The sequence below is a fragment of the Leptonychotes weddellii genome, chromosome 8 (genome assembly GCF_054177405.1).
Source record: "Leptonychotes weddellii isolate Sample4059 chromosome 8, ASM5417740v2, whole genome shotgun sequence".
Taxonomy (NCBI): domain Eukaryota; kingdom Metazoa; phylum Chordata; class Mammalia; order Carnivora; family Phocidae; genus Leptonychotes; species Leptonychotes weddellii.
The window spans coordinates 33,357,674-33,365,210 of NC_138376.1; positions in this window are offsets into that span (position 1 = coordinate 33,357,674).

The following is a 7,537-nucleotide window of genomic DNA, read 5'->3' on the forward strand; positions in this document are numbered from 1 at the left end:
GGCCCTAAAATTCCTAACAGGTAATGACATAGAAGCAATGATTTTTCCCTTGATGACAGAATCACAACAAATATGTAAAGGAAAAACCGAAACAAAGCCAGTGTCTGTCTGAGAAACAGGTTCATCTGACCTGAGACTTAACGCTCTCCCTCAATAGACTGAGCTGTTAATGCCTCACCGTCTAGCCCTAGTAGGGGCTCCCAGAGTGTGGACGAGGCAGCGAAGGTCTGTCTGCATCTCTCTCCCACAGTACCTATGATGTGGCTCTAAAGTACCATGATTGATGGTGGAGCAATTTCTTAAATGTCAGGGTGCATTGTGTGTGGACTTTTCCCAAGTAGTCCCCTGGGAAGCCATGCACTTACTTCCAACAGTGCTGCCCCTGCTGAAAAAAAAGCCTTTGGAACTGCTTATTGGAATTGTTTAGAATTTCTTCAGTGGTGCTCAGGAAAGACTGCCTTGGAGGCCGTTTCTGTAATGGGGTTGGGAAGGAGACAGATGGGGGCAGGAAGACTGGTGAGAAGTTATTGCAGGAGCTCAAGGTGGGGTCACCCCAAGGTGATGAGGGTGGGGGCAATGAAGACAAACATTCAAGAGGTTTTATGAAGGCAGAGTTGAAAAGTGATGGGACCTGGATATGGAGGCAGAAAAATAGCTCTGGGTTAGTGGTCTCTGACAGAAGATGGTGAGGGGAACTGATTTTGGAGAAAAGATGAAATGTTTGCTTCTAGTGGAACTATCAAGCAGGCCTTGGGTCTGGAGGTCAAGAGGATTGTCATCACTGGAGACTGTACGTATTCATGAAACAAACATTGTAAAGTGCCTATAGTAACAGCTGCATTTAGTAAGCGCCTATCCTGTGAGAGACAGTGCTAAACCCCTGGGCAGTAACTTAATCCTCACAAAACTGAGGAGTGTAGGCTCTCATATCCTCATTTTATAGATGGAGGTAAAGTGGTTTCAGAGGGCAGGTTATACCCATTTCATCCCCAGTTAAGACTGAATTAAGTGGGAGAGTAGGAAACAAGAAGAAATAAATGAAAGTATCAACATTATTCCTGATGAAACAAGACTGGAAGATGGGGCTTAGCTTTGTGCTAACAGTGGCTTTCTAGTACTTTCCCCCCACTCAGCACAGCCCCCTTATGAGCCAGGGTGAGTTTGTGGAGCAGAAGCATTCACTCCGACTGCTGCCTCTCTGAGAGACACTGGTCTCTCAGGGCTTTGGTCCTCTGTGCTTGGATGGGTTCTGGCAACTTCGCGAAGTTCTGTTGATTGCTGATGGCAGCAGGTCCGTTTATAAAGCAGGGCTGGTTTCCTAGAAGACAGGCTTCAAGATGAGGATTTCAAGAGAACCTAGCCCTCAGCAGGCAGGGGTGGGCGGGGGGTCAGGGCCCTGGAACCGCCTGCTGGCTGTTCTCAATGGACTGTCTCCATGGACTTCAGGAGCATTGTGGCCTTAAACCTCCCTACACCAAGTGTGGTCTCCAGCAGTGGCTTCAGCATCACTGGTCCCACTGAATGGGAATCTGCATTTTAACATGATTCCCCAGATGGCGTGCATGCACATTAAAGTTTGGGAAACTGCTGGAATTGTACCCAGGAGCTGCCTTATCCATGAAGGAGAAGATTGTTTTTCTCCTGCTTGCTCCCCACTCTCGGGAAGCCTTGATTAATATTCTCCTCCCTGCAGACGCCTTCCTGCTCTGAAGGCTGCCGACCACCCCTTCCTTCGATCACTCATTATATCAACAATTTGTCTGTTATTTGGGAACAGTGAAAAAAGCCTTCTCAAAACATGCCCTGAAGCTCATGGGGCTTATGTGATAACTTACTCAAACCAACCTGATACTTATTTCATTTCCCTGCATAGTCCACTCCAAAGAGTTCTTAAAAAGCGATTTTCTGAAACCTTTGGATAGGCCATTTGTTTCAGTATAAGACTTTTTCCCCAGAGGGATTTGTGATTATAACTGGAGTGAGAAAACTCTGTTATTAGAAATAATATTTGGTCCTAGAAAACTCTAGAGAACTTGGGTGGAAGGGGGAATGGTAGAAAGGGCAGGGGGAGTCGGGGTGAGGATGGGGAGAACAAGGACTCTTGCTGTATCCATAAGTTGCCATTTTTGTACTTTAACAAAGAGGCAGAGAAATCCAAGGAAAAATAAAGGTTCAGAAAGGTGCTGGTTCTAGAACTATGCTGTCCAGTATGGACATCAGCTACATATAGCTATTAAAATGAACATTTTCAAAAAAAGTATTTATTTATTTGGCAGCACAAGCAGGGGGATTGGCAGGCAGAGGGAGAGGGAGAAGCAGGCTCCCCGCTGAGCAGGGAGCCCGATGTGGGACTCGATCCCAGGACCCTGAGATCATGACCTGAGCCAAAGGCGATGCTTAACCAACTGAAACACCCAGGCACCCCTAAAATGAACATTTTAATTAAATTTAATAAAATTATGTTCAGTCATCCTAGCCAAATTTCAAGTGCTCAATAGCCACATTTCCACCGTCAAGAAAGTTCTTTTGGGCAATGCTATTCTAGAAAGTCATATAAGGTTGACATATTAGCTGCTAGCATGTAGTAGTAATTTTTTTTTTTTAAGATTTTATTTATTTGAGAGAGAGAGGACACAAGCAGAGGGAGGGGCAGAGGCAGAGGGAGAGGGACAAGCAGACTCCCCACTGAGTGTGAGCAGGGAGCCCCATGCGGGGCTCGATCCCAGGACCCTGGGATCATGACCTGAGCTGAAGTCAGACGCTTAACCAACTGAGCCACCCAGGCGTCCCAGCAGTAATGTATTTCTAACTCAAAACTGACTGTACAAGAGGCGGTCCGAAGATCTGCCTGGTCTTCCCGAGACGTGGTGGGTAAGTATGCCTTTCAGCTCCGTGATGCTTTGAAGACAAAACAAGGGCAACTGTGCTCATTTTGTTGAAGTGATAAGGAGCTGTGGGCCATGTACTGAGCCCAAAGCCAGTGACCCCGTTTCAATGTCCTGCATCACGCTGTGTGTCACACACACGGTAGGGAACGCTAGGGGTCTCGTTACGTAAGGACATTGTGTGTCACTGACTGGGAAGTGTGCTTGGGCTCCAGAGAGAGGGAGAGAGAAGTGGTGTGGTTCTGAATTGCACACGGGGCGTAGAAGATGAAAACTCATGCATTCAGTAGATGCAACAGCAACAACAAAAGCAAACGACAGTAACAGAAAATACACTCTTGTCTCCCTGCACTTCCAATAATGTGCATATTTTCTCTCTAGAAGAAAACTGGCATGGTGAGCAAGTCAGAAGTGAACTATTTATTTATTTATTTGAGAGCATTCAAGGAGGGGGTGGAGGAGGGGGAAGCAGACACCACGCTGAGCACGGAGCCCGACGCGGGGCTCGATCTCACCACCTTGAGATCATGACCTGAGCTTAAATCAAGAGTCTGATACCTAGCCGACTGAGCATCCCAGACGTCCCCAGAAGTGAGCTCTTTAAACTGTATTAGAATATGAAGCTGTCCAAGTTCAGTTGTGCTTTTGAGATTCAGTTTGAACAGGTTCGAAACTAACCCTGACTGTAGGCTGTTTACATCACAGGCTGTCTGGCAGCTCAGCAAAACGGTATTTTCCGTCCAAACACAAAGGTATTCGCATTCTTCTATAGCTCAACATTTTATATAAAATGTGTCTGTACATTTCCTGCCTAAAATTCAAAGCGCCTTGTCTTTGCAGTTTTCTCCTCTGTCGGTAAGAAGCTTTTTCCTTTTGACCCATTTAGTCAGCAGTGTTGATTGGTTCTCCTCGCACACAAGTACAACGGCGTCTCAGCATTCATTCTCCGTGCATGGGTCTTTGGTAGCCTATTTCAATGTATTTCAAGCTCCGTTGAGATCACATGGACACTGTGATCACAGGTGCAAACTTGCTAAGCAACACTGAAGTGGACAAGAGAGAAGGAATGCCCAAGTCAAGGTCCACAGCTGAAGACGAGGTTAGGATGAGGACAAGGGTTAGGGGGCCTTCATGGCTCAGCCCACTTCTCAGTCTCGTGTCTGCTTGGCCATCTCGGGCCGGGGGACGTGGAGCTCGCTGCCAGAGGACACGGTCCTCCCCCCAGCAAACGCCAGTCCATCTGAAACCCGGACAATTCCCCACAGCACATAAAAGAGAGATTGCTCACTGTATTTGAGAGTCATTGTGGGGTGTGCAGAGCTGTCTAGGCCCCCTAGTACATTTGAAAAGGTCAGAATAAGCTTCTAAACCTTAATTTCCCTACGATTCCTCAACTACACGATCAGGGCACAAATTTCCACATCATGGAGCTGGAAAGAAGCAGGAGGGCAGTTCTGGGGCTGTCTTAGCACAGTGGCAGGGGAAAAAAAAATCCCATCCTGCAGTGCGGCGTGGAATAAGATTGCCTGCGAACTAGGGGTATCTGAGGGAGGGAGATGGAGTGCGGCGCTGTGTGCCCGGACCGCCGGAAATGTCTGCAAACGGGTTACATTCATCATGGCAACACCCACGCCCTGGAGCACTCTGCAGGCCTCTGCCCCGGGGCTGGGGGAGCAGAGGGCCTCACCCCTGCTTCAGGCTGGTCTTTTCTTTGTCCTCCCACTGGGCCCCGTTCAAGTCCAGCAAGGCCAGCTTCGGCCCCCCCTCCCCCGCTCAGTCCTCCTCTGTCCCCCGTGGGGCTGACATGCATTTGGTTTCATGTATTCTAGACCTCATTTCTTCCCGTGTCTTATCTTAGCTCCTTAGCTAGACCATGAGCTTCTTTGAACCACGTCTTCTCAAGGATCTCCCCAGAAGGATTCTTGCGTATCTCGGTATCTTGCTCACTCTTTCTCTGGATCCGACTCTGTTTCTCTGTCTCTGTGGGTCTCTTTCCCTTCTCCCTCTTGTCTCCTGGCACCTCTGGCCACACCAACACCAGATCCCCTTGTCAGCCCCCGCTCCTGACACCCACGCCAGCAGATGAGCCTTAAATCTGGAAGCACCAAACGAGGACTTCTGCTGCGCTGCAGAGAGGGAATGGGAAAAAGGGAGTCATTGAGGAGAAATTTCCTGGGGATGAGAACAAGCTCTGTTCTTAAAGTCACAAGTCCTGGGTTTGAGTCCTGCCTCTGTTTATTGCCGGGCTGTGTGACGTGGGGCAAATGACTTGATGTCTCTGAACTTCTCTGTGTGGGAGGCCGCGGTCTGCTCTCACGGATTGTCACGAGAGTCGGGTTAGTGAGGTTTGTGAGCTGCTGAGCGCCCACACCTGCAAAGCTTCCTTATCACCCATGCTCTTCACGACCTCTTGACCATAGTTCATGGAGAAAGATACTAGAGAAAGCCTTGTGCCAGGTTCAGAGCCAAAACAACGTACCGCGGAGGAAAAGGGGACTGCGCGGGGGAGGCCGGGAGGGCCTGCAGACTCATCTTTCCACAGTGTCTTGACTCAGAAGTCCTTGGCATTGGTTTGTATCTGAGTGAGTGGATGTGCTGATTAGTTGTACTTGGTGAACCAAAAGCACAACCAAAATATGTTCCTTTGTGGGATTTAAACAAATGAACAGGAAGAGCAGTGTGGGGGATGAGTGTGGAAACGCATTTCAGTTTGAGTTTTCAACCCTTAACACATATGTTCTGAAAGCCACTCTGCAAAAACATGCTTCTGTCAACCGTACAGTTAGCTGGGTGATGACCTTCCTCCCTTATGCTGATGGGGGAGCGGTGGGGGCGGCATCTGCCCCCCAAAGGGCAGGCAGCAGAGTGGGGAGAGCTTTGGATTCATGCAGCCTCTACCACGAAGGAGCTGCGTGACCTTGGGCAAGTGACCTACCTTCTCTGGGCTTGAGTCTCTTCTCTTGTAAAGCGGGGGCCTCCTTTACGGGGTCTTGTGAAGAGGAAATGTAAAGTGTCGAGGCCCCCACCCGGCACGCAGCAGGCCTCCAGTCCACGGTAGTATTACTGTCACTTAATACGCCCAGAAACGGGAAACAGGACCAAACCACTGTTACTTTGGGGTTTTCTGTTACAGCTGAACTTAATCCTGACTAATACACTTACTTTACAAATAAATTCCCCACATCTCTTAGGAGAGGCATCCAAAGTTACAAGCCCCAGACTGCCTCCACATGGCCTAGCCTTTAAGCCTGTTTTGTATTTTTCCAAAATAACTCCCACTTTCTCAGTTAGCATTTCCAGTAGTAAGTTTTCAAGTCCACGTATAAAAGAGCTATCTGTCTCGGTTTGGGCCAGTGGGACGCAAGCAGAAATGGAGGTGAGAGACGTGTCTTAAAAAGAGGCTGTGTGCCCCTCTTCCCTCCTTCTCCACTGTTTTTACTCACAGCACTTATGACACCAAACGTATGGGTTTGGTTTCCCACACCAACCAATTCTCCGGTTCTCTGGACACCAACTGGGTGTCCTGCAATTCAGTTCAGCTCTGACGTTACTGACCTGGGGTCGGCGTCAGATCCCACGGGGCAAGGGCTCCGTCCCCACCTCAGATGCCAGTCACAAGTCCCAGGCTGTCTCCTGTGCTTCTGACCAACTGGCTACAAATCGGGGGTTCCCATAACCCCCTCGGTTTTGGCAATGTGCTAGAATGGCTCACAGAACTCAAGAAAGCACTTCATTTACTATTACTGGTTTATTATAAAGGGTATGAAGAAGAAGAGGTACATAGGGTGAAATCTGGAAGGGTCCCAAGCCCAGGAGCTTCTGCCCCCAAGGCGTTGGGGCATTCCACCCTCCCAGCATGTGGATGCATTCACGATCTGGAAGCACTCTGAATCCTGTCACTGAGGAGTTTTAATGGACATTCCATTACGTTGGCATGATTGATTAAATCATAATCAATTGGTGACTGCACTCCACCTCCAGCCCCTGACCCTCGCTGGAGTGTGGGGGGTGGGCAGAAAGGTCCACTCCTCTAATCACATGGCTGGTTCCTCTGGCAGCTAGCTGTCCATCCCGAAGCTATCTAGGGGACCACCAAGAGTCACCTCATTAGCGTAGACTCATGTATGGTCTAAAGGGGCTTGTTATGAATAACAAAAGACGCTCCCATCACCCCTACCACTCAGGAAGTCCTAAGAGGTGGTAGGAGCCTTGTGCCAGGAAATGAGGACAGGGCAGGGTCGCCGCTGTACCCCAAGGAGATGCTGAGCAGGGCAGCCTGGCTGGGAGAGGTTCCTAGGTCCCCAACACCAAGGAAGGCTATGCTAGCCCCAGCTTGACCATCTCTGGACTTCCTGAACATGCAAAAATATCCCTAAAGAGGTTGGTTTCTTCCAGTTCCCTACTGAAGACTTCAGTCGGGGTAACCAGGCTTCAGCGCCTGGTGAGGGTGGGTCAGCTGTGAATGAGCAAGAGAAACAGGAAGAGGACAGCCAGCCTTATGGGCCGAATGTAACAATATGGTCCACGAGATGAGGCCGGACTGTAGAATTTGCCTGATGTGGGGCCCAGACACCAATGGCCTCAATATAATCCCCACTGCGGGAATTGTGTTGAGTTGTGAATTTGGGGGCAACTGGCCATCAGCCAGAAGA